This window comes from Pelophylax lessonae (assembly GCF_965119305.1).
Source record: "Pelophylax lessonae genome assembly, chromosome: 1".
Classification (NCBI taxonomy): domain Eukaryota; kingdom Metazoa; phylum Chordata; class Amphibia; order Anura; family Ranidae; genus Pelophylax; species Pelophylax lessonae.
The window spans coordinates 226,553,942-226,578,705 of NC_138768.1; the positions used below are offsets into that span (position 1 = coordinate 226,553,942).

Genomic DNA, 24,764 nt, shown 5'->3' on the forward strand with positions numbered 1-24,764 from the left:
CCTGTGCACTGATTTTGCAGTTTAAGGGGGGGCTGCTGGGAGGCAGAGAAAGGGGGTAAGCCTGCTCTCTGCTTGCACATTGCTGTATACAGTATGTTACCATAGTTGGGAAACACAGATAGTTCAGAGTTAGGCTGGCCATACATTATTCTTTTTATTTTTTTAAATTCAGTTAGTGGTCTAAAGTAAAAATAACAAATGGATTCTCCCATCCACACAAGAGAGGTGGATGGAAAAATCCTCCCTGCTGATTGTATTTTGACAGAGACATTTCTACATTCTCCTGTATGTGATAGCTCACTGTTGTGACATCAACCACAACCAACACGATAGGGCTCCTGTATACGGGAAGCTGAGCCAGAAGCCTAATTTCAAGCATATTTCCTTATCCTGGGCAGCCTAGCAGCAGTGTACATCCTGCTATTGACATGAATGGTAGTGCAGCTTTGTAATTGTGTATATGGTGGTGCTATCATAAAAACAAGTACAGGTGTATGCAAAACATAGGAAGTTTTCTATATTTTTCATACACCTGTACGCTGTGCTCGTGTTAAGGATATCACTACCATATACACAAGAACAGCGCTGCACTACCAATTCATGTCAATGGCAGGATGCATGCTGCACCATTTAGTAAATATAGTAAAGGTGCACAGGAGGAGATAATATATTCTGGAGAAAATTTATAGGACATTTTAGGAACTATAACTTTTTTTTTTTGCACATGAAAATATGAACACTGTTTAATCACTTTTAGGTTTAGGGCGCATGCATGCCCCCCGGCTGGCAACCACTGTGATTGTACATAGCAGGAGCCTGTCAGCAAGTTCCGGCTGGGACCTGCTGATTGGCTGTGTACAATAACAGCCCAGAGCTTTGTGTTCACAATCAGCACAGAGTTCTGTACAAAGAGAATGATCTGGCAGTTGAAAGGTGTTTTCACACTAGCACTTTTGGTGCGCACCCGGGTTCGATAGACGTCAGAATTCGGTTCTTTTTGATGATGTGAACACTGTCTTTGAATTTGGGTGCCCACCCGCGAACCGTACCGGAGTCTACTTAAAAAGGGTGGTCTAGGGTACGGTTCATGTGAACTCCAGTACGGTTCGCTTCTGATGAGAACGCAATCGTACCAAAGCAAGCAATTCTATCCATTTTGGCACCTTCTCGTTTACAGCGGTTGCCAAGCAACATGGGTACGTGCCGGCTGCAGCTTGATGACTGTACCAGGGTTCGGATACAAAAATCAAATGTGAACACAGTTCATCGGGGGCAGGGGGAAGGGGAAGCAATCAAACTCGTGTTCGGACCAGGCAATCACACCAAGTGTGAAAACACCCTAAGGCTCTGTTCACATCTAGGTGTTTTTGGGCGATTTTCTGCTCTAGGCCTCAGCTCTGAAAACGCCCAACAAGACAAATTTCATTCATTTCAAAGGCCCCTGTTCACATCTGAGCGTTCTGTCACCTTAAGCAAAACGCCTATTGTTTAAAACCAAGTACAATGTCTCTGCGCTATGGATACACAAATGCCTACAGGGAGTGCAGAATTATTAGGCAAATGAGTATTTTGACCACATCATCCTCTTTATGCATGTTGTCTTACTCCAAGCTGTATAGGCTCGAAAGCCTACTACCAATTAAGCATACTAGGTGATGTGCATCTCTGTAATGAGAAGGGGTGTGGTCTAATGACATCAACACCCTATATCAGGTGTGCATAATTATTAGGCAACTTCCTTTCCTTGGGCAAAATGGGTCAAAAGAAGGACTTGACAGGCTCAGAAAAGTAAAAAATAGTGAGATATCTTGCAGAGGGATGCAGCACTCTTAAAATTGCAAAGCTTCTGAAGTGTGATCATCGAACAATCAAGCATTTCATTTAAAATAGTCAACAGGGTCGCAAGAAGCGTGTGGAAAAACCAAGGCGCAAAATAACAGCCCATGAACTGAGAAAAGTCAAGCGTGCAGCTGCCAAGATGCCACTTGCCACCAGTTTGGCCATATTTCAGAGCTGCAACATCACTGGAGTGCCCAAAAGCACAAGGTGTGCAATACTCAGAGACATGGCCAAGGTAAGAAAGGCTGAAAGACGACCACCACTGAACAAGACACACAAGCTGAAACGTCAAGACTGGGCCAAGAAATATCTCAAGACTGATTTTTCAAAGGTTTTATGGACTGATGAAATGAGAGTGAGTCTTGATGGGCCAGATGGATGGGCCCGTGGCTGGATTGGTAAAGGGCAGAGAGCTCCAGTCCGACTCAGACGCCAGCAAGGTGGAGGTGGAGTACTGGTTTGGGCTGGTATCATCAAAGATGAGCTTGTGGGGCCTTTTCGGGTTGAGGATGGAGTCAAGCTCAACTCCCAGTCCTACTGCCAGTTTCTGGAAGACACCTTCTTCAAGCAGTGGTACAGGAAGAAGTCTGCATCCTTCAAGAAAAACATGATTTTCATGCAGGACAATGCTCCATCACACGTGTCCAAGTACTCCACAGTGTGGCTGGCAAGAAAGGGTATAAAAGAAGAAAAGCTAATGACATGGCCTCCTTGTTCACCTGATCTGAACCCCATTGAGAACCTGTGGTCCATCATCAAATGTGAGATTTACAAGGAGGGAAAACAGTACACCTCTCTGAACAGTGTCTGGGAGGCTGTGGTTGCTGCTGCACGCAATGTTGATGGTGAATAGATGAAAACACTGACAGAATCTATGGATGGCAGGCTTTTGAGTGTCCTTGCAAAGAAAGGTGGCTATATTGGTCACTGATTTGTTTTTGTTTTGTTTTTGAATGTCAGAAATGTATATTTGTGAATGTTGAGATGTTATATTGGTTTCACTGGTAAAAATAAATAATTGAAATGGGTATACTGTATATTTGATTTTTGTTAAGTTGCCTAATAATTATGCACAGTAATATATACCGTAAGCCAACGGCAGGTAACACTGTGTTACATGCACAAAGCTTCCACCCAAAACAATTGGTGAGAAGTATACCATATTCCCAATACCTACGATTGTGACGCATATGCTCAAATGAGGAGCAATTTTGAATGGAGGCTAGTAACCTACGTAATAGATTGTTAGCAAGAGGCTACACAACCACCACATTACGTAAGGCTTTCAATAGAGCTTGCCAAAAAACTAGGGAAGAAATTCTGTTTAATAAAAAAACTAAGAATACAGAGGAAAATGTTCGTATTATCACCCCATATCACAAACAGCATCAAACAGTCCGAAATATTTTGCAACAACACTGGTACTTACTCAAGCATGACAACATCTTGAGTAAATACCTAAAAGACTATCCAGAAATAACATATAAGAAGGCAAAATCAATTAGGGACCAAGTAACTAAAAGTCATTTTGTGGACAAAAGGGTCATAGAAGAAGAAAATGTAACGGGCACCTGGCGATGTGGTGACTGTGACTTCTGCGAATGGATATATGAAAATCAATCCCTCTATTTGCCCAATAACCAATTACATGCGATAAAACATTATGTGGATTGCCAAACCATAGGCATTGTATACATCATGTTCTGTGAATGCGGCGCCTACTATATAGGTAAGACCAAGAGACAGTTTTGGCGCCGCATCAAGGAACATATAGGTTACGGTAAAAATAACCTTCTATCCACGCCTATTGGAAGACATCTTGGTGTTTACCACAAAAACAACACCAGAGTGGTCAAATTCGTCGCCCTTGAACGGATCCTAGAGAATCCGAGAGGCGGCGAATTTGACAGAATTATACTCCAACGAGAGGCTAGATGGATCTATATCCTTAAGGCCACCACAAACCCAGGCCTTAATGAGGCCCTTAGTTTTAAACCGTTCCTCTGAACTAATACAAAAGATTTGGCTGCTGTTGTGATGTCCGGTGATAGTTTAGAAGTCTAATTCAAACCTGTACTCCCCAAATGACCTAGTTAGGCCTGCACCCTAATAGATGTCACTATGTTACGATAGGGCAAAAAAATTCGCCATTTCTCTCCTCAAATGATAGCCTACTTCGCTGTATAGCTAGGGTTACAACAGTAGATGTAGGATCCAATACTTAGTTAACCTTCTCAATATCCCTTTAAGTCGAAACCCCTCCTGATTTGTTTTTCAAATCTAATCCATCATACACATATAGGCATAATAACCAAACCAGGATTCAATAGGTGTCCGCCAAAACGCTCATAAGATGAGCGGTTTCATTTATCACCATTTTTATTATTGCAAAATATAAATGGTGGCATAACAAGATAAAGTCTTGAAAGAGTTCTTTATATAAAATGTAAAAGAATAAAAGAATATCTATAATCTTAGATGGCAGAAATTAAAATGAAAATGATTTCATTGTTCAATAAAGTTTTTTCATATGTTGTATTGCATGTATACGTGTGACGCTATGTGGCCGTGATAGCTCTGATTATGTGAATGCCTATCCTCCCAGCAGTGCATGGTACCTCCTCTGGGTACACTCCAGCACCATGTCGAGATTGGGGAGGGCCTATCGGGAGGCGACAGGGCGGCGATGACCCACCCCTTCCGGGTTGCTGGTGAGCACTCTGCGCTTCCATTGGCCCCCTCCCACTTCCGACATGAGATACGTTCTGATGAACGTCATTTCCGGCGGCGACCGATGACGCACATCCGGTGCGCCGCGGCCAATGCCGAACACCTGTGCTGATTAGCAGCCGGTGTGTGGGACCCATTTAGACCACGAAACCACCAGGGAATAGGATATGGCGGCTGGGATACGAGTGTGGACAAAGCAACATGTGAGTACATTGACTTTCCATGTGAAAGAGAGTTAGAACATATAGCCTATTTTGAAGATAATCTGTATCATTTATTAGCATAGTCAACACCAACAGATTATATTTCTATCTCCTATCTTTAGCATGAGGGGACCTTCTTACTATTACCAGCTGGATGCGGGACTGTTTAATCTCCTTTAATAGCAAGCCATCAGAGATTGTCCATAGCAAGGACACCTCCATTTTTTGATGCATAAGAATATAAGTGAATTGTAAGTACAAAAAATCTCCTCTCTCCCTCCCCCCCAAAAGAATAGTGGGTCTAAGGGGACTATAGGATCTGATACAAATGAAATTCTTGGACCCGCACTGATATCTTTATACTCTCTTTTTTGTTACCTTGGAGCGCATAGAGATAAAATATTATAAGGTATATCTAAATTACATCATATATCTGTGACTATATATATGCACACCATTTATTTTCCCCCGTTCCCTTTCTCCTCATCCCATTTTTTCCTACCTCTCCTCATCCCTTATCCCCCCTCCTTTCCTCTACCCACTTCTCTTCCCTTTTCCCTTCCCTTCCCTCCTCCCTTCTCTTTTTCCCTTCTTTCCACCCCCCCCCCCCCCCATTTTTCTTCTTTCTTTCCTTCTAATTTCCCTTCCCTGTCTTTCCTTATCTTATTCTCTTCTATGGTGTGATATATCTATCTCACAGAATAACATCCAATATGTTTACTTATATACCCTGAGGCAAAAAAGAGAAACATATACTATATCAGAACTGAAGAATCTGTTAGAATATAAATATCAACATACTGTTTATATTTAGGTGTAAGACGCTCAATTGATCCACGTATCATCCTCTACCCAGCCGTCCTATCTCTTCCCATATCCATCAAATATATTTTAAGGTAATTTGGATCTTTGTTATAGAGTATCATATAATAGACGCTAGAATAAATTTTTCAAAAAATAATCAAAAATAACAAAGAAATCTATATAAACGTTACCTGACAATCTACCAATCCAGGTGGTTATGGTCCGAGGTGCCTCCTTTCATCTAGCTTAGCCCCCGGTCGAACAGTATGATGCACTGCACGTTGAGGAGGTGGGTTTATCCGCTCTTCTATTGCTCCCATGGCTATGTAGTGACACACACGCATATACAATGAATGTTTATGTATGTAAAATATTATTGCAGATGTATGTATATACATGTGTATATGTGAAAAAGTAACGTATGATATGCTTTTGTTTTATTAAGAGGTTACCAAATCATCTGAGGTCCTGAGGAAGCGTAAATGCGAAACGCGTTGACCCTATCAGATTTGTATAACAACTGTAACCCTCACCTATTGTCAACAATGCGTGCATATCAACTTTGAATGTACAAGAAACTACATTTTTGTCAACGTTTGTAAAGTGCTCTTTGTTTCTTTTAAATTTTCTTAATAAAAAGCAATTATTTTAAAATAATAAGTGTGCTTACTCAGCGTGTGCCTCGAAAGTCCGCCAATATATGCTTGGACAACGTTTGTTGTACCATCCATTTTCTTCTTCGTGTTATGCACAGTAATAGTCACCTGCACACACAGATATCCCCCTAAAATAGCTAAAACTAAAAACAAACTAAAAACTACTTCCAAAAATAGTCAGCTTTGATATTAATGAGTTTTTTGGGTTCATTGAGAACATGGTTGTTGTTCAATAATAAAATTAATCCTCAAAAATACTCATTTGCCTAATAATTCTGCACTCCCTGTATTGTGCAAAAAAGTGAGCTTCTTTTTTGGCAGATTACAGGCGTTTTACTGCTTTTCATTGGTCACTTTTCAACGCAAAAGGCCTGCACAAAAATGCTGCACCAATGCTGCAAAAAATGCCAGAACAAACGCCTGAAAAACGCCTGTAAAAATAGCAACACTTAGATGTGAATGGAGCCTCAGAGATCTACAAGTAAAAGCAGAACACTTTACACATAATCCATATAGTTAGGGCTCTTTCACATGGTCCGCCTCCGTAGGCGGATCCGTGCTGCTCAGCGGGGATCGATCCGCCGATCCGGTGGATGACAGCTCTGTGTCCACTTGCAGTGCGGAGAGGGAGGTGTCACAGCTTCCGCTGCTCTCTATGGGGGATCGGATGAGAGCGGACCGCCTGTCCACTCTCATCCAATCCCTGAACGGATGGAAAAATAGGGTTTCCATCCATCCAGATTTCACGGACAGGATCGGATACGGATGGCAGCGGGTGTCAGCGGAGATCCGCTGCCCAATAGAACTGCATGGAGGATCCGATCAGGTCCGCCTAAAAAACGGACAGGCGGATCTGATCGGATCGCCCATGTGAAAGAGCCCTTAGGCACATATTTAACCCCTTGATCACTCTAGATTTTAGCCCCTTCCCAGCCAGTATCATTAGTACAATGACAGTGTATATTATTAGCACTGATCACTGTATTAATCACTTAAGGACCGCCCCTCCTACGCAAACCAACGTAGGTATACGTCGGTCGTGCGCCTGCGGCTAGGGGGAGCGTGCCGCCAGCAGCGGGGACTCGGATGCACGGGGCAGACGGCTCTGATTGCCACCTGACACCCGTGATCGTTCCCCGCTGAGAGAGAAGAACGGTCAGCTATTGTAAACACAGCCGACCGTTCTTCTCTCTGGAATGATCACAGAGCGCCTGTGATCCTTCTATATAGGATTACAGGTCTCTGTGATCATTTCACATGCCCCCCCACAGGTAGAATCACTCCCCTAGGCTCACATTTAACCCCTTGATCATCCGCAGTATTAACCCCTTCCCAGCCAGTGTAATTATTACAGTAACAGCACATATTTTTAGCACTGATTACTGTAGTAATGTCACTGGTCCCCCCAAAAGTGTCAAAAATGTCAGTTAGGGGTCCAAATGTCTGCCACAATGTTGCAGTCCTGCTAAAAATCGAAGATTGCCGCCATTACTAGAAAAGAAAAAAACACTAAAAAAAAACATAAATCTTTTCCGTAGTTAGAAGACGCAATAAGTTTTGTGCAAACCAATCAAAATACGCTTATTGCGATTTTTTTTACCAAAAATATGTAGCAGAAAACAAATTGGCCTAAAATGTTAAAACATTTTGACACTGCTAGCAGTAGCAAATAGATAGGAAAACATTTCATATTTACTAGTTTTAACTTTTTTTTTTTACTTGCGTTTCTTTAGTTACTTCTTGGTTTTCAGGCCTAGGCAGATGATGTCATTCATTCCAGAAATATTCAGGGAGGGAAGGGATTTTTTGTTTATAGCGCAAAAAATAAAAATTGCAGAGGTGATCAAATGCTACCAAAAGAAAGCTCTATTTGTGGGGAAAAAAGGACATCGATTTTATTTGGGTACAGCGTCACACGTCCGCGCAATTGTCCGTTAAATTAACGCAGTGCCGAATCGCAAAAAATGGCCTGGTCATTAAGGGGACAAATCCTTCCAGAAGTGGTTAATATCACTGATAACAGTGGCAGTCAGTTCCCCCCCAGCGTCAGTTAGTGTCAGATGGTCCGCAGCACTATCGCAGTCCCATTATAAGTTGCTGATCACCGCCATAAGTAGAATAAAAAAAATTAAAAATAAAAATTCCAGTATATATACCATAATTTGTAGATGCTATAACTTTCATGCAAACCAATCCATATACACTTATTGGGATTTTTTTTTTACCAAAGACATGTAGCAGAATACAAAAAATAATATTGTTTTTATTTTTCAAAATTTTCTGTCTTTTTTCGTTTATATCGCAAAAATTGGAAAACCCAGTGGTGATCAAATGCCACCAAAATAAATCTCAATTTGTGCAAAAAAATATATAAATTTAGTTTGGGTACAACATTGCATGACCGTGCAATCCCCAGCTAAAGAAGCGCAGTGCTAAGTAACCAAATATAGCCCGGTCATGAAGGGGGTAAAATCTTCTGGAGGTCAAGTGGTTAATATATGAGATCTGAGTAATTGTCAATTTTACTTGATGGGAAATCACTTGAGTTGTTTATCATGAATCCCAAATAATTTGTACATTGGTTGGTCACAAAAGGTTGTTTTATTTAGTGCCGATTCACACGGGTGTGGCAGCTTGCGGCTTCACAGCCGGGTACGCACTGCACATGCGCGAGTTGTGCTGCGCATCTTGATTGGCCGCCAATCTTCTGGGACCTCTGACATGTCCCAGAAGATTGCAGGGAGGGAGTGGGAGAGGAGAACTTCTGCTCAGGACGCCGCGGCGCTTCGAGCGGAAGTAGGAGCGGGTACCTGTCAAAACGAGGTACCCACCCCCCCCAAAAATGACATGCCAAGTGTGGCATATCAGGGGGTTAGGACTACCTAAAGCGGAAGTTCCACTTTTGGGTGGAACTTCGTTTTAATGACACCCCCAGATTAGTTTGCATATCGCTATGCGAACTGTCCATTCGGACAGGAATTGGATCGCATGGGTGTTCACATGGGTGCGGACCAAAAAAAGGGTCCTGTGCGACTTAGGTCCGAATGTGATGCGGATTCAGCCATACAATCTGTAAGGCTGAATTTGCATCGCACAGACATCGCATGTGATTCGCACAGCAGTGCGGTGCGACCGTGCGAATCACATGCGATGTCTGACATCGCTATAATGTGAACCGGCACTTAGTCACAAAAGATTGTTTTATTTAGTTCCAAAAGATTGTTTTATTTTTGTTATAACATTTTCACAATGTGTTTGCGGTCTGCGTTTCTGGTGCGGCACTATATATTCATTTTATGTTTATACACTGCAAATGGGCTGAGAATATTACACTGAATGGGCACAGACACCCAGGTACAACAATCCTAATGTATATTATATTATACAGTGCAATACCCACCAAAAAAACATCTCAATTTCTAGTAAAATAGAAGAAAGCAGCTGAAAGATACCAAACAAGCAGACAAAATCTAGGAGAGTATCCTGAGTGTGAGCTGAGGAGACATGGAGCAGGAAACCCTCTCCCATCACGTGCTGACTGAGCACAGTGCTGACTAAGGAGGAGGATTTTCAGGAACTATTTTCTAGGTGTACTTAGGCAGCGGCAAACATCACAGTGACGGAATGAAGAGATCCCTCCGCAGTCATTTAAATATTCAGTGAGGATGTATGGTGAGGATTCCGAGGCTGGTGGATCCTAGAGAGGGTGGCAGAGTTGAGCTGTGTGGTAAGTGTCCTGTGTCCTGTACCCTGTGTTCTGTACATAGACGTGCTGAGTGTCCTATGGAGCTCACTATACTAGAGCCCCGAGCTGCACCTCCTGTTATCACTATAGCTGGGACTGACAACTTACTCTACGCTCACATGACTTCTCTTCTTTTCAATGAGAAGCCCAGACACTTATTTACAAATGTTTTCACACATTTTAGAAATCTGTGAAAAAAAAAAAAAAGTTAGGAATTAGACCATAAACTTTTACAGCAAAGAACTGAAAGCGGTATTAAACCCAAAATCAAACTTTTCTTATATTACCAATTCTTAGATGTGATGGCTGCACTTGTAAAGGCTTGCTTTTTTTTTTTTTTTTTTTGTTTATTTGTTTTTTTTTTTTTTTTTTGTTTTTTTCAAAAATTTAAAATTCATTTGCTCAGAAAGGGGTGTTTTATTTAATTATTTTTTTACAAGAACAAACTCTCTTCCAGATGTATCCGTAAGTCCCGGGTCACACTTCTGCGATGCAGGAACGCTGCGAATATACAGCGTGTTCCCACATCGCATCTGCACCCCCTGGCAGTTCACACTGCCATATGTGATACGCAGGGGGTGTCAATAAAAAGTTAACGACACCCCCAGTTGAGATCGCATATAGCAGTGCGATCTGAAAGTTTGCACAGAATCGGATTGCACTAGTGTGAACCACCATGCGATCGGATTCTGCTGCGGATTAAAAAGCCTCATGTGCGAGTTTAGTGCGGATTCAGTCATAGAAAGTGTATGGCTGAAATTTGCACCGCACATGAGATCGCATGTAATTTAGGAGCAGTGCGCTCCGAATTACATGCGATCTCTGTGATTGCACTAATGTGAACCGGGGCTTAGGGTCCTTTCACACGAACGATCCAATCAGATCCGCCTGTCCGTTTTTTAGGTGGATCTGATCGGATCCTCCATGCATCTCTATGGGGCAGCGGATGTCAGCAATGACATGTCCGCTGCCATCCGCATCCGATCCTGTCCGTGAAATCCAGATGGATGGAAACCCTATTTTCCATCCGTTGATGAGAGTGGACCAGCGGTCCGCTCTCATCCAATTCCCCCATAGAGAGCAGCGGGGCTCTGACACCTCCCTCTCTGCACACAGTCCGGAGACGGAGCTGTCATCCGCCTGCTCAGCAGGGATCGGCGGATCGATCCCCGCTGAGCACAGAACTGAGCTCATCGGAAGGCGGATCGTGTGAAAGTACCCTTACAGAGATGAGAGCAACCATTTAAAGCGGTTGTATACTGCTGGTGGTGAAGACTTGAAATCCTGCAAGGCAATGTCATAATGTGCTAGTGTGCATCGCAGACTAGCACATTACGAGAAACTTCTCTTAGAACAAAGCCCTCCAGCAGGGCTGCTGTTAGTAATCATGGGGCCCGTACAGCCTACCTGGCAGGGCTCCCTCTGAATATATCAAGACAGTATTTTCACTAAAAATGCACTAAAATCATTATTAGCGGACACAATTACAGAGAACCTGTGTAAATGAGCCCTTTTTAAATGTTTTTTTATATAAAAAAAAAAAGTTATGATTTATTTAAAAAATGGGGGGGGGGGGGGGGGGGGGAGACAATTACGGGAACAATGTCGTTTGTGTCTCTCCCTGCAGGAGGGGGAGAAATTGGCAGAGAGCCACACAGGGCATCCTTCTCTATGCCCGACTGCACCGATTCCCCATGCTGTTGCGGCCCCCTCTGCGTGCCTGGCCCCTACAGGAGGACTGGTGGTTCCCCCCCATCAGCGGCCCTGCCCTCCAGTGCTACAATGTCCACACTGAGACAGCTGACATCTTCCCCCGGTCTTCCTTCAGAGTTCGCTGCCTCCGGCTACATGAGTGGTCGGGGGCGCGATGAGGTCGCTTGCACACGGGAGCCGCCTTTTCCGGCATGAGTTCTGAAGGTCCGGTGTAACGTTAAAAAACCATACCCCGTGAAGAAACCATACCCTCGTCACTTCCGGTCTGAAACAGCTGAGCAGCGCAGCAGTGCTCATGCTCAGAGCCCCGGATACCTAATGGAACATGAAAGGATTTGAGAAGTGCGCATGCTCGGTGGGCATGAAATTATCACGGCAGTGTGTCTAATGTTATACTTGCGGCGGGTACATTAAAACACTTCGGCTGCAACATAAATCATCTCCTCTGCTATTGCTGTAACTTCCCTCATCTCCGGTAATAAATATAAAAGCGGGAGTAGGAGATGTAAATGACGGCGATCGCGGCTCCGTGATCCGCTTTTATATTTATTACCGGAGATGAGGGAAGTGACAGGGGAAGAGCGGAGATGATTTATGTTGCAGAGGAGTTGTTTTAATGTAAGCGCCGCAAGTTTAACTACCGTGAGAAATCCATACCCTCCGTAGGTGCACCGGAAGTGACGAGGGTATGGTTTTCTCACGGAACACAGGCACTGTAAGCGCACAGAGTTCATGCGCTGATGCTGTGCAATTTTCAGTCTGACTTTGGGGGTGATTTCACAGACATCTGTGCAGGAACCCGCACAGATATCTGTGAAATAACCCCCAAAGTCGGACTGAAAATGCCGGTTTGAAATTATTTTAAACCCGCCTCAGTGTAAATCTAGGCTTAAAGCCACACTGGCGCTGCATCTGGATTCATTGGTCTGGTTGTGGTTATGGTAGATGTGATGTTTGCTGCCATTATTTATTACAAGTACTTCAGCGCTGTCAATTTACGCAGTGGTTTACATATATAATGTATATTCAAACCAGTCCCTGCCCTCAAGGGGCTTACAGTCTACTCCAGTTCTTTAAATTGGAGAGTAAGAAACATAATTGCCAAAACTGGGTTCAGCTACATGCATGCTGGGCTTCTAGCCCATTGTGCATCAAATCCTGGCGTTCTCTGGCACCCAGGAGGCACATTGTTCAGCTGCGCTGCCAGCAGCCTGTCGAAACCTGTGGCTGGATGTTTTAGGGCCAGGGATGTATGATTGAAATGCAGAATACCTGTGTTCTGGGCACACATCCCTGAACGTATCCAGCTCTTAACGAGAGTACCATCAGCCACTGCGTATTACATTGATGTTGGCCGCATTGCTGGACACTGCACCTGTGCCTCCGGGCATGAGGTCATAATGAGTTAGAATAGTAATAATAATTGAGTATTTTATTTAATTACTAATTTGGTATTCATTATTATAATAGGAGTTCCGCCCCCCCCCCCCCCCCCCATGAAAAGAAAAATTAAATCCTGTAGCTGCTGACTTTTAAAGAATAGAACTTGCCTGACCAGGGTTCCCGCGTTGTCGGCACCCGAAGCCAATTTTCGTATCGGCTCTCGGTTGCTGCCGCCGCCATTTAGGGTAAGGGAACCTGGCAGTGAAGTCCTTTGGCTTCACAGCTGGTTCCCTACCACACACGCGTGGCACATGTTCTAATTGGCCCGGCGGCGGAGGAAGGAGGGGGGCCAAATTTCAGAGTGACAGTGCCACGGGGGGGGGGGGGGGGGAGGAAGCATATAAGCAGAAGTTCCACTTTTGAGTGGAACTCCACTTTAAGCTAAAAAAAATGCTGGTACATAATAGCTTTTTGTAGTAGCGTTTTAGAAACATTAGCATTATTGGTGTTTTTGCAGTTTTTTTTTTTTTTTTTTTTTTTTTTTTAAACCCTGTTCAGGAGCATTTCTGCTGGAAAAACGCTCCAAGAAACTCTACAAAAAAACATTTTATTTTTTCTACTCCTAGATGCTGAAGCTCAAACGCTAATAGCCTAAAGTAGTGTGCATGGACCCATAGGATACCACCATTTAGCTCCTAGGAGCACAAAAAAATGCTAACCGCTTCTAGGAGCTTAAAAAATGCTGGTGTGCATGAAGCCTTATACAGGTTTTTTTTTTTTTTTGTATAGCTCCAGTTACAACAATTTTATGAACATCTCAGCCCTTTTCACAGAAAAATTAAAATGCTATGTGCACTTGTAGTATCAGATATGTATGACATGCTGCTTGGAACATTTAGATCTACGTTTCCACTAGTGCAACTTGTCATGCGACTTTGGACACCTAAAGTTGCATGACAAGTCACAGCTCATTGATTTCAATGGGACCTGTTTTATTTATGCGACTTTGAAAATCAGCGAGTTTGAATAGGTGCATGCACTACTTTGATGCGACTTTGATCCAGAGGATATAGAGTTGGAACAAAGCTGCATTCAAAGTCTCACTCTAAATCATGTGACTTTGGGGTCGCAATAGTGGAAACATAGACTAAAGGTCTGGTTGTACATACTGCAAAAATCTGAATCCATTCTGTATAGAGACCAGGGTTACCATGATGGAAAATGCAGAGAATACCTTACAAATACTGTACAAGAAACTTTTTCCTTGGAGGCGAGTATCCACTTGTCACAATGTATTTATTGTATCCAAACAGGACACACAATTGAAAATGTATTTGTTGTGGGCTCTTCACATGTCATGGCTTTCTACAGTGCGATGCCAAGCTAGCCAGGTGTGGTGTCTGACACATAATGGTTACATTTTATTATATAGTATTACTGAGCCATTACTGAAAAAGTATCCCTGCTGAAAAGATTGCATCCCGTCACTCTGTGCAGATCACTATCATGGTGGTGATACGCCTGTAATGAAAATGTAAACATTACGTTTGCAACTTTGATGGAAACTTTTTCTTTGTCAATGACTATAATCTGGATCTGCTTTAGAGAGGCAGACAAAGGGAAACCTGTAGCTGCCGGCAGTATTCCACTTTGTTCCCTGTTCTGTCCCTAAGCTGAACATTTTAATAGGCGCTACCTGTAAAGATGGTGGCTACCTGTAAAGATGGTGGCTACCTGTAAAGATGGTGGCTATCTACCTCTCCAGTAGACCGTGGCGCTAAACACCATTCCATTGCTGAGAGATTGTCCCCTGAAGTAGGAGTGTCAACCTTCTGGTCCACTGCTGCACTTAGCAATTCCTTGCACCAGCCTTCACATTTCTATAGGACACAGTAATGATGTGAACGGTGGTGGGAGGAAACACTGTGTGCAGCAGGGGACCAGGAGCATGACCCTTCTAAAAAGGTTAGGCAGCCCATAGATGACTTGATTTTCCTTCCTAATGCCTCGTATGCAAGCATCGATTATTGGCTGGGAATTTTCAGCCAACGTCCGATCGGCCGATTTTCGGCTTGTTAGTATGATGCTTCCGACAACCGACTCCGATTTTTCGGCCAAAAAAAATCTGGTGTGCAGGCTATAAAATTTTTGTTGGCCGTCAACACAACGGCCGATTATCCATCGGTCAGTACAGATTTCGGCAGACAAAAATCTGATGAGCAAGACTGGGCATGCTCAGAGAAGAAAAAACACACGGAAAGTAAACCAACACATGACATCACTTCTGAAGTAGATTTTTGTTGGCCGAGAAAATGTGTGTGCAGTCTAGGCACATTCCAACCAACAAAACACCACTCTGGACAAAAGTCGGACGATCGGTCGGCCGATAATCGTTGCGTGTGTACGAGGCATTACACAACAGTGTTGATGGGTGAATGCCTCCAGCAGCGCTAGTGTGTTTACCACGCAGGAAGCCTTCCCAGTTGGCAGAACACAATGATTTCTGCTAGCAGTTATAGCCACCGGCAATTATTGAATGTAAAAAATCCAACTTTCTGAGATATAAAGGAGTTGGGCTTACAGATTTTGAGATCTGAAGATGAATAAATTGAGTCGAATCCAAGTTGAGGTGATGCAGGATTTGTGGCTGATCTGAGGAGTAAAGGTGTAAGAATTGGGGCTGATCTGAGTTGTGAAGGTGCAGGGATTGGGGTGATGTGAAGGTGCAGGGATTGGGGTCATCTGAGATGTGATGGTCCAGGGACCAGTATGGACCCTCCAAACTTCATGTAGGGCACATACCGATTCATGTTCCCATCTTTGACAGGTACATGAATTGGGTGCAAGCACCAACAATGTCAATGCTGTGACACCATGTGTTGGGGTCCACACATTCTAGGGAATGCTCCTTTCTACTGGATCCACCTTTTACTGCAGTAAACTAATTTTATGTTTAGTTTGTGTTTGTTCACATTTTAGAAAATGTTGCATTTTTTTTCTTTCCATGAGTGTAATAATATTACTATTTTTTCTTTTTCGGGAAACTAATTTACCAATTGCATAATTTTGAACCTCATTTGTTGTAGTGTGTGTGTTTTTTTTTTTTTTTTTTTTTTTATAATATAATGGACCGGATGGATTTGTGTAGTGGTTTAAGGATAAATAAGGACTTGTTGGGTTGTTCATGGCTGCGCAAGAAAAATAGAGTGGTGTTTGAATATGGCTAGGGCGAGCACTTATTCATAATGCATATTTGTAAGAGGTTGGGCGCTGTACAGAAGCTTTTGAGGGAACGTTTTATTTAACTAAACATCTTTTCCATGTGTGTAAGCTGCCTTACTGTGTAATATATATAAAGTCATTTTTCATAGATTGCAAGTTGTATACATGCACTATATTGTCAAAAGTATTGGGACGTCTGCCTTTACACACACATGAACTTTAATGGTATCCCAGTCTTCGTCCGTAGGGTTCAATATTGAGTTGGCCCACCCTTCCTAGCTAAAACTGCTTAAACTCTTCTGCGAAGGCTGTCCACAAGGTTTTGGAGTGTGTCTATGGGAATGTTTGACCATTCTTCCATAAGTGAATTTGTGAGGTCAGGCACTGATGTTGGACACGAAGGCCTGAATTGCAGTCTGTGCTCTAATTCATCCCGAAGGTGTTCTATCAGGTTGAGATCAGGACTCTGCAGGCCAGGTAAGTTCCTTCACCCCAGACTCGCTCCTCTGGCTTTATGGACCTTGTTTGTGCATGTCACGTCTTGGACCGTGCTGAATCACGAATTGTGGTATTCACGGTTTGCCTAGCTGGAATTATATATTCTATATACTGGGTGCCAGAATACCGGCACCCTAAACTGTGAGTTAAAATATTTCTGTCTTTCATTTTTAAGTATAAACGTTATGGTTTTACACTATGTGCTATCCCCCCACCGTTTCTTGGGGGGATAGATTAACCCATTGAGGAGTCTGCCAGTAAAGACACCACCCAGGGTAGGATTCCCTAACAAGCGCAAGTGACCACACTGGAGATAGGTGGTCAAAATCCAGAGTGAGTGTACATCTATGTGGGGCATCTGAATTGAGCACAAGTGGAGCACCTGTCCTTCCTTGAATTTATGAGCACGAGTCCTTTACCTAACCCTATGGGACTTGTTTATTTATTTTAACTATGGATTATTGGATGGATAATGTTGAATAACTAGCGTGGTTTATATTTACACATATCTGTAGTTTTGCTATTAAGCTTGCATTAAGATCACAGCTGGCTGATCACTACGTCGGTATTCTTGGTTTCTATTTAATTTTGTTTTATACACCTTTTTATAGTCTGCGGTGCTAAGTTTTATATCATAATTGAACCAAGCCATGTTTCTATATCCTATCTCAAATATAAACTCAATATGTGATTTATTTCATATACGTGTATACAAATAATCAACAACCAATCTTGTATAAAGTGCTGGTGCACAGTCACAATTAATAGTTAGTGCAGATAAAGTTCTGAGGGGTCCCTAATATGAATATTCTCAGGATCTTCATATAATCTGTAAGTTCCATCGGTGCAAACAAAGTGAAAGCGCTGATGGGTCCTTTTAAATGTGTGTCCGGTGCTTTCTCTCCCTGCCTTCACTCTCCACTCGCCGACCATAAAGGTCAAATAGACAGGTAGTTATCCCAATGTGATTTGGAAAGATATGACTCCTTACTCCTCTGATTACCAGTTCCTCAGCAGTACAATAGGTTTATTGCATAAGATGTAATACAAAGGGAGAGCTCCATGGCGTAATTGTTATATTTAAAAAGATAAAAGCAGTTACCCTTACAAAGAGATTTAAAGTTCAAGCATTGAGCTATGGTCGGAGCGCCGCCTAGGTGTGTGTGCCAGTTACCGGAAATTACTTCACTACTTGTCCCTCGCTTGATGCATTTTGCCCCTTCTCCTGGGCGTCTTCAGAAGCTGGGGGAAGCAGTGACTGGGCTGTTTTTATATAACCGATTTCCCTCCCTCTACTACACCCCATGCGACCACGTCCTATTCCTATGGTGTTGCATCACTTCCTTTTTATGGGTTCTTTGTAACCAGAAGTTGGACAGCCGCCAACAACCTTAGCCTGAATGGCTCTGGGTACTAAAAGAGGCTCCCTATTGGATACACCATCTTACTCCTCTCTCCTCATTCCCTCCTAAAACACACATAGGTTTTTATAAATAAATGGCTGCCATATTAGTACTCCCAACCACTATCCAAGAAAGCAAACCCCTTCACTTTCAACTAGTCGCGTTCACCATTCTATCTATCGCGTTCACCATTTTACTCCTCTCAAAATTCATACATAATGCATTTTTGCTTCTTATGGCATACGATTCAATGAGTAAATGGGATATTGTTTAGTGTCACCTTAGCTGTAATGTGAGTAGAATTCTAAACCACTGCTGCTAGATTTCCCTCATTAGTGGGGTGGGTGAGTTTGGTTTTGAAACAGTGCTCTATCTTTCTGCATGGTGTATCACTAGGCAGATTTGAATGTGAACAAGAAAATTAGGTTATAGGTGCAGAGGCTTGGTCATAATACCTAATCTGCAAGAAATTTAGTTATAAGGTATAAAGCCCCGTACACACGTAGCGATCGTCGGCCGTCTTTTGTCCAGGGCTGTCGTGTCTGTTGAAAACTGCAAAAGACTGCACACGAATTTTTTCCGCCAACTAATGCTGACTGCAGAAGTGATGTCATGTGATGGTTAACTTTCCTTGTCTTTTTTCTTTTCTGAGCATGCCCAGTCTTGCAAATCTGCTGATTGTCGGCCGAATTCTGTACTGACTGGTGAACAATCGGCCGTTCTGGTGTTGGCCAACAAAAATTTTAATGCCTACACGACAGATTATTTTCGGCCGAAAGTGCGCTGTTGGCTGTCGGAAGCATCATACTAACATCATACTAACAAGCCTACGATCGGTCGTTGGCCGAATATTTTCGGCCGACAATCGGTACGTGTGTACGGGGCTTTAGTCCAAAAAATGTCCAAGGTTCTAGGGCAGGCTTCTTGGAGGAGTTTAGGAGACTCTGGATATATGCAGACAAAAATAAAAGCCTCCTAAGTGCAGTAAGATGGTGTATTTTAACAAAGCCCACCACAGGGCTACATACAATAGATGGGTACAAAATAGGCACATCAATAAGTGTAGGTCCTGAATGCCAGTTGGCGTGGGCAGCGGTAGCTGCTTGTGCTGCCAGGTGGAATGTGACAGAAATCCCCGTGTGGAGGAGAAAGTCATCCAAAGTCCTTCCTGACGCGGTTGAAGTGCAGTGTGGGACACTGCCCAGGATGACGCGGGCAGGACTCGGGACCAGAATGCAACAAGTTTCAGAGCATGCGCTGTACCAAAGGGGCATGCGCGCTCCCTTTTCAAGCACCTAATGATGTGACGCCAGCCAGAGGTTTCCTGCGAACTTGTGGAAAGAACTGAGCAAGGCATGTACACAGAGATCTATAGTAACTAAGTAGAACTACTTCACTACTGTACTTAAGTACCGAAAGGCGATATCTGTACTTTCCTAGAGTAGAATTTTTTTCTCCTACTTCCACTTTTACTTCACTACATTTTTTCAATGATTTCAATACTTCTACTCCAATACTTTTTTTTTTTTTTTTTTGTGCTGCATAGTTACTCGTTACTATTATAAAAATTACCACCACTGCCAGAACAGTAGATGGCAGGTTTCATGAAGCTCAAAACATGTGTATTATCAGCGCATACGAAAATAAATGCTACTGTATGTATAAATAAAAGCTGCATTTGAAATAAAAAAAAAAAAACTATGATGTTCAAACTTTTGACTTCTTTCTTTAATAACTACATAACACAGTACTTGTACTTTTACTTTCAGTACTTGAGTAGCATTTTTTTTTTTTCAAAACTACTGGTACTTTTCCTTTCAGTACTTGAGTAGCAAAATTTTTTAAAAAAACTACTTGCAGTACTTGAGTACAAAAAATGTTGAATACTTTAGTACTTCTACTCAAGTCACTTTTTGATCGAGCACTTCCACTTCTACTCAAGTCAATTTTGATCGAGCACTTGTACTTTTACTCAAGTATGGGTTTCGAGTACTTTATACAACTCTGCATGTACATAAGAATTAAAAACTGTTAAATCTTTACAATGTAACCCCTATATAAATGCATAATAAAATTTATAAAGATATTTTAGATGGACATATGTGAACGATAATACAAAAAGATCATTACTTGATAGATCTTTCATGGGGTAAAAACCTAAAACTGGACCTTAACCACTTGCCGACCAGTCTCGTTGACTGTACTGCGGCAAAGTGGTTCGTTATCGCTACGTCGCTGGACTACTCCCTCTGTAGGCAGCGTTAGCGCGCCGCCAGAGGCGCGCTCCCGCTGTTTTCAGTCACAGCGGGAGTCGGGCCAGGGGAGGAGCGGCGGCGATCGCCGCTGCTCTTCCCCGATCGTCGGGGAATCTAGTTTGGAGATCCGCCCGCTTGTGTAAACAGAGCGGGCGGATCTCCTAAGTGACAAGGAGTGACAGGTTGCAGTGTTCAGCATAGCTGAACATGCAATCTGTCCTTGTGTCACTCAGTCACCTCCCCCCCACACGTTAGTAAGCACCAGGCATACATTAACCCCTTCCCTGCCAGTGACATTTTTACAGTAACAGTGCATATATATAGCACTGATTACTGCAGTAATGTCACTGGTACCCCCAAAAGTGTCAAAAATGTCAGTCAAGGGTCTGATCTGTCCGGCGCAATGTTGCAGTCCCGCAAAAAAAATCACAGATCGCCGCCATTACGCGTTAAAAAAACAAAACACCAAAAATGACAAATCTTTCCCTTAGTTAGTAAACGCAATAACTTTAGCGCAAACCAATCAAAATACGCTTATTGTGATTTTTTTTTTTTTTTTTGTTTATAGCGCAAAAAGTAAAAATTGCACACGTGATCAAATACCACCAAAAAGCTCCGTTTGTGGGGAAAAAAGGACGTAAATTTAGTTTGGGTACGGCGTCGCACGACTGCGCAATTGTCAGTTAAAGTGCCGAATCGCAAAAAGTGGCCTGGACGTAAGACAGCAAAATCCTCTGGTGGTAAAGTGGTTAATGGAGGGGGAGGGGTTAGACGGGAAGGGAAAGGTTATATGTAAAAATATATGGGGCGTTCTGGGGCTAGGACCACTCCAAATGGATAGGGATTAACCATAAATAATTGGACCAACTGTTAATTATTGCTTCAAAGGAAGTAAATACATATTCAGTCTAAGGTAACACTGATGACCGAGTCCTGTGTAGATTCCATACATGTGGGGAGACGTGATGGTGTCCACGTGCATAAAATCCAGGGGTACAAGTGTGAAGAACAGAGCAGAGGGAAATGGGACTAGGTTATAGGATGGTACTGACATCCAATTCCTCATTGAGGCCCTTAGGTGAGAGGGTGTTGAAGATGAATATCCAGTAGGTCTCTGGTTGGCAGAGCCCCTGGAAACACTCTGCCTCAGAGACCTCCTCAGACCCTCCGTGGACTGATCATGAAAATTATGTGGTACACTGTTTATCCTTACACTCCCCCCCTCCCCCCCCCTTCCCCCCAGGATAAACAATATATGACATGATCCATAGACTAGAATATCCTTAGAATATAAATGTTTTCTCAGTATAGACTGGTCTTGATCAAATTCAGGGCAGTGGTGCAGTAAGAACAACATGTGATGTGGCTATTTTAGGGAGTTGTGTGCTGAGACTCTGCTACAGTATCAACATTGGCTGACCACCTTAAATTAGGAACTGAACTCTGGAGGCTTTGCCAAAAAAGATAGAGGGCAAAAGACTAGTCACCATTTAGGGCAATGCTGCTGTATCACAGCCGCCACTGCCATGCTGAATGGTCATACTGCTCAAGCGGGTGACGGCACAGAGAGCGAGGTGGAGATTTGAAGATTGCCCACTCGCCTTTACTAGAACTAGAGGTAAACGCCATGATCATGTGATTGCTGCTCCTTCTGGTGTTAGGGGGGACCTCACAGAGGATTGACAATTTGGAACTATGTGTCTTTTTGGACAAAGTTCCTTGATCTATGGGCAGCAATGCTGAACCCAGATATACAACCTTTGCTGATTCAGTCTGGGCTGCTGCAGTGTGGGAAGTACACTATATATTGTCAAAAGTATTGGGACACCTGCCTTTACACGCGCATAAACTTTTAATGGCATCCCAGTCTTGGTCTGTAGGGTTTAATGATAAGTTGACCTACCCTTTGCAGCTTTAACTCTTCTGGGAAGGCTGTTCATAAGGTTTAAGTTTGTGTGTGCATATGGGACTATTTTTTTTTTTTTTGTCGCTCTGCCCGGGATTCCCCGTCCCACCGGGAGACCCGAGCGACCAGCCGACACGTCCACCCGCTGGCCAGAGACCTGTATAAATCCGGAATCGGCTTTCATCGTGTCTCCAATTGTAGTAACCTGGAAGCAACGTCACAACCTAACTTCCAGTTTACTGGAGTCTTAAAGGTGCCAGTTTTAAAAATGTGAAAGTATTAAATTAAACGCCGGATCCCCCAGATCTCTCCATAAAGAGTACGTGTGACGTGCCTATTGCTACCTTGCTTGTGACAGCAATAAAATTGATTAATAAAAATTTAAAAAAATTAAAGATACAGCTAAAAAAAAAGTAAAATAAGAAGGGGGGGGGGATTTTATTTTTTTAGAAGCCCCTCCCATGCAGAAACGAGTGCATATTTGAGGTATCGCTGCAATAATTCTAGCCGAAGTCTTCCTCCTAACTCTTAAAAAAAAAAAAAATTTTTGTAAGCAACAAATGTCAGAAAAAGGCCTAGTCTTTAAGTGGTTAAACATTTCATACATTTTTTTTTTTTTTTTTTCTATTGTGAATAAAATATGGGTATGAGGTTTGCAAATCATTGCATTATGTTTTTTGTAGATATTGCACAGTGTCCCAAGTTAATTGGAATTGGGGTTGTATATTTTTATTTGGGTTATCACCAAAATTGCTAAACTGTTAATTTTTCATAAAGTAAAATCCAAAAATTTCCAGGAAACTTGCCTTTTCCTATAAAATTATTGCCATGTAGTTAGCCCCACCCCAACCAGTATTGACTGTTTTTCCTCCTTGCAACTGATCTTCCTCCCATTACTGATTTTTTTTTTTTTTTTTTTTCCCTGTCATGCCTACATTGTGTCTGTGTGTACACTAATCTTAGTAGAGACAGGACCTCCACATCTGCTGACACTAGACCCAGATGTAGCAGTAACTTGCATGTCAAAGCAGGCACCCTGGCATACAAGAAGTGCACTACTAGTTTTCAGGAGGCATTCAAACCAAACAAAATGTAAAATCATTCAAAGAACTCCTAAAGCAGAATTTGCCTAAAACCTTTAAAAATGTTGCCTTGAACTTGGCAGATCTTTTTTTTAGTTCAGGTCCTCTATAGAGAACTCCTAGATCCAGCATATGTTTTTTTTCTTGACCTATCTTAAAATTATTTGCAAATGCGTTGACGTAGAATACTGAATGTTGGAAAATGAGTCATGGCTTCTCTCTCAAATGAAGTGAGTTAAAGGATAACTTCACTTTAAGTGATCTCCTTTTTTGACTAGACTCCTCCCCAATAGATTACCCATAGTTAAAATGGTTGGTAAAGCCTTAGTTTTTTACGTTCAAAAAGTGACATTAAACCCAGACTATGAAAAACTCTCGTTGCATGCTATAGAACAGACTGTTCATACTCACAAAGCTACTAAAGAATTTGTTTTGTGTAGACCTAATGTGAAATATACTTGGTTGATCCTTCCTTCAGTTGCCCCTCCCATCTTTGTGTCCCCATTGCAGGTTGAGATTGTGTAGACCAGCTGGTGTCCTGTACTGGGCATGCTCAGTTCTAAGCTCTTCATTTCCTCTTTCTTCTCTGTGCAGAGCATGTGGGCAAATACACAGTGGTAAGTGATCCTCCCTTCCCTCCTCTATGTCCTCCTATTGCTATACACTATTGGGGTGTGATATATGATGCTGATTGACTTACATTTGCTAAGAAACTCACAAAAAAGCTTAGTTTAATATAAATCCTTTAATGAGCTCCCTCTGATCCAGCGATGTTCACAATGGCTTTGGCTGTCCCAGGACTCTCCCTCCTCATTGGCTGAGACAGCCAATGGCTCCCACTGCTGTCAATCGCACCCAGTGGTCAAGTGAGGAGAGAGTTGGGGGGGGGGGGGGGAGGGGGGAGCAAGACAAAAAAAGAAGCTTTAATACAACTTTAAACAAATGTAACTTTTAATGCCTGTATCGTAAAAAGAGCCTTGGATACAGATGCTGTCTGAACAAAATTAAAGCCAGCGTCTTTTTTGTTCTCCGCCTACACCTCAATAATGCACAAAAAATACACCTTTTATGATGTTCAATAAAGATTTGTAGGGAGCTATAAGGTTTTTTTTGATATTTTATCATTTTTTTTTAATTGCTCTTCTGAAACAGTTTTTTTTAATCGTGTGACTGGCACAGCACCAATTAGGGCTGTGCAGACAAACTTGTACTGTAATAATAGAAGCCCATCCTCCCAAGGGTCTTTTCCCTGCAGATGCTAAAGAACAGGAAAAGATCATGTGATCACACAACAGCGCTGCATGAATAAGGTACTTGGAGGATTT

The 24,764-nt window shown here is 42.6% G+C and overlaps 1 protein-coding gene across 2 annotated transcripts in view; it reads left to right on the forward strand.

Annotated features, from left to right (window-relative positions):
• Positions 1-9,834: 9,834 nt before the first annotated feature.
• HVCN1 (hydrogen voltage gated channel 1) overlaps positions 9,835-24,764 on the forward strand; it is a 78,224-nt gene continuing 63,294 nt past the window's right edge. Inside the window, exon 1 of one of the 2 annotated variants that reach the window (XM_082259700.1) lies at positions 9,835-9,959. The gene's annotated coding sequence lies outside the window, so the exon portion shown is untranslated. Of the gene's footprint in view, positions 9,966-24,764 lie in introns of both variants that reach the window. The other variant, XM_082259701.1, reaches the window with a different exon arrangement.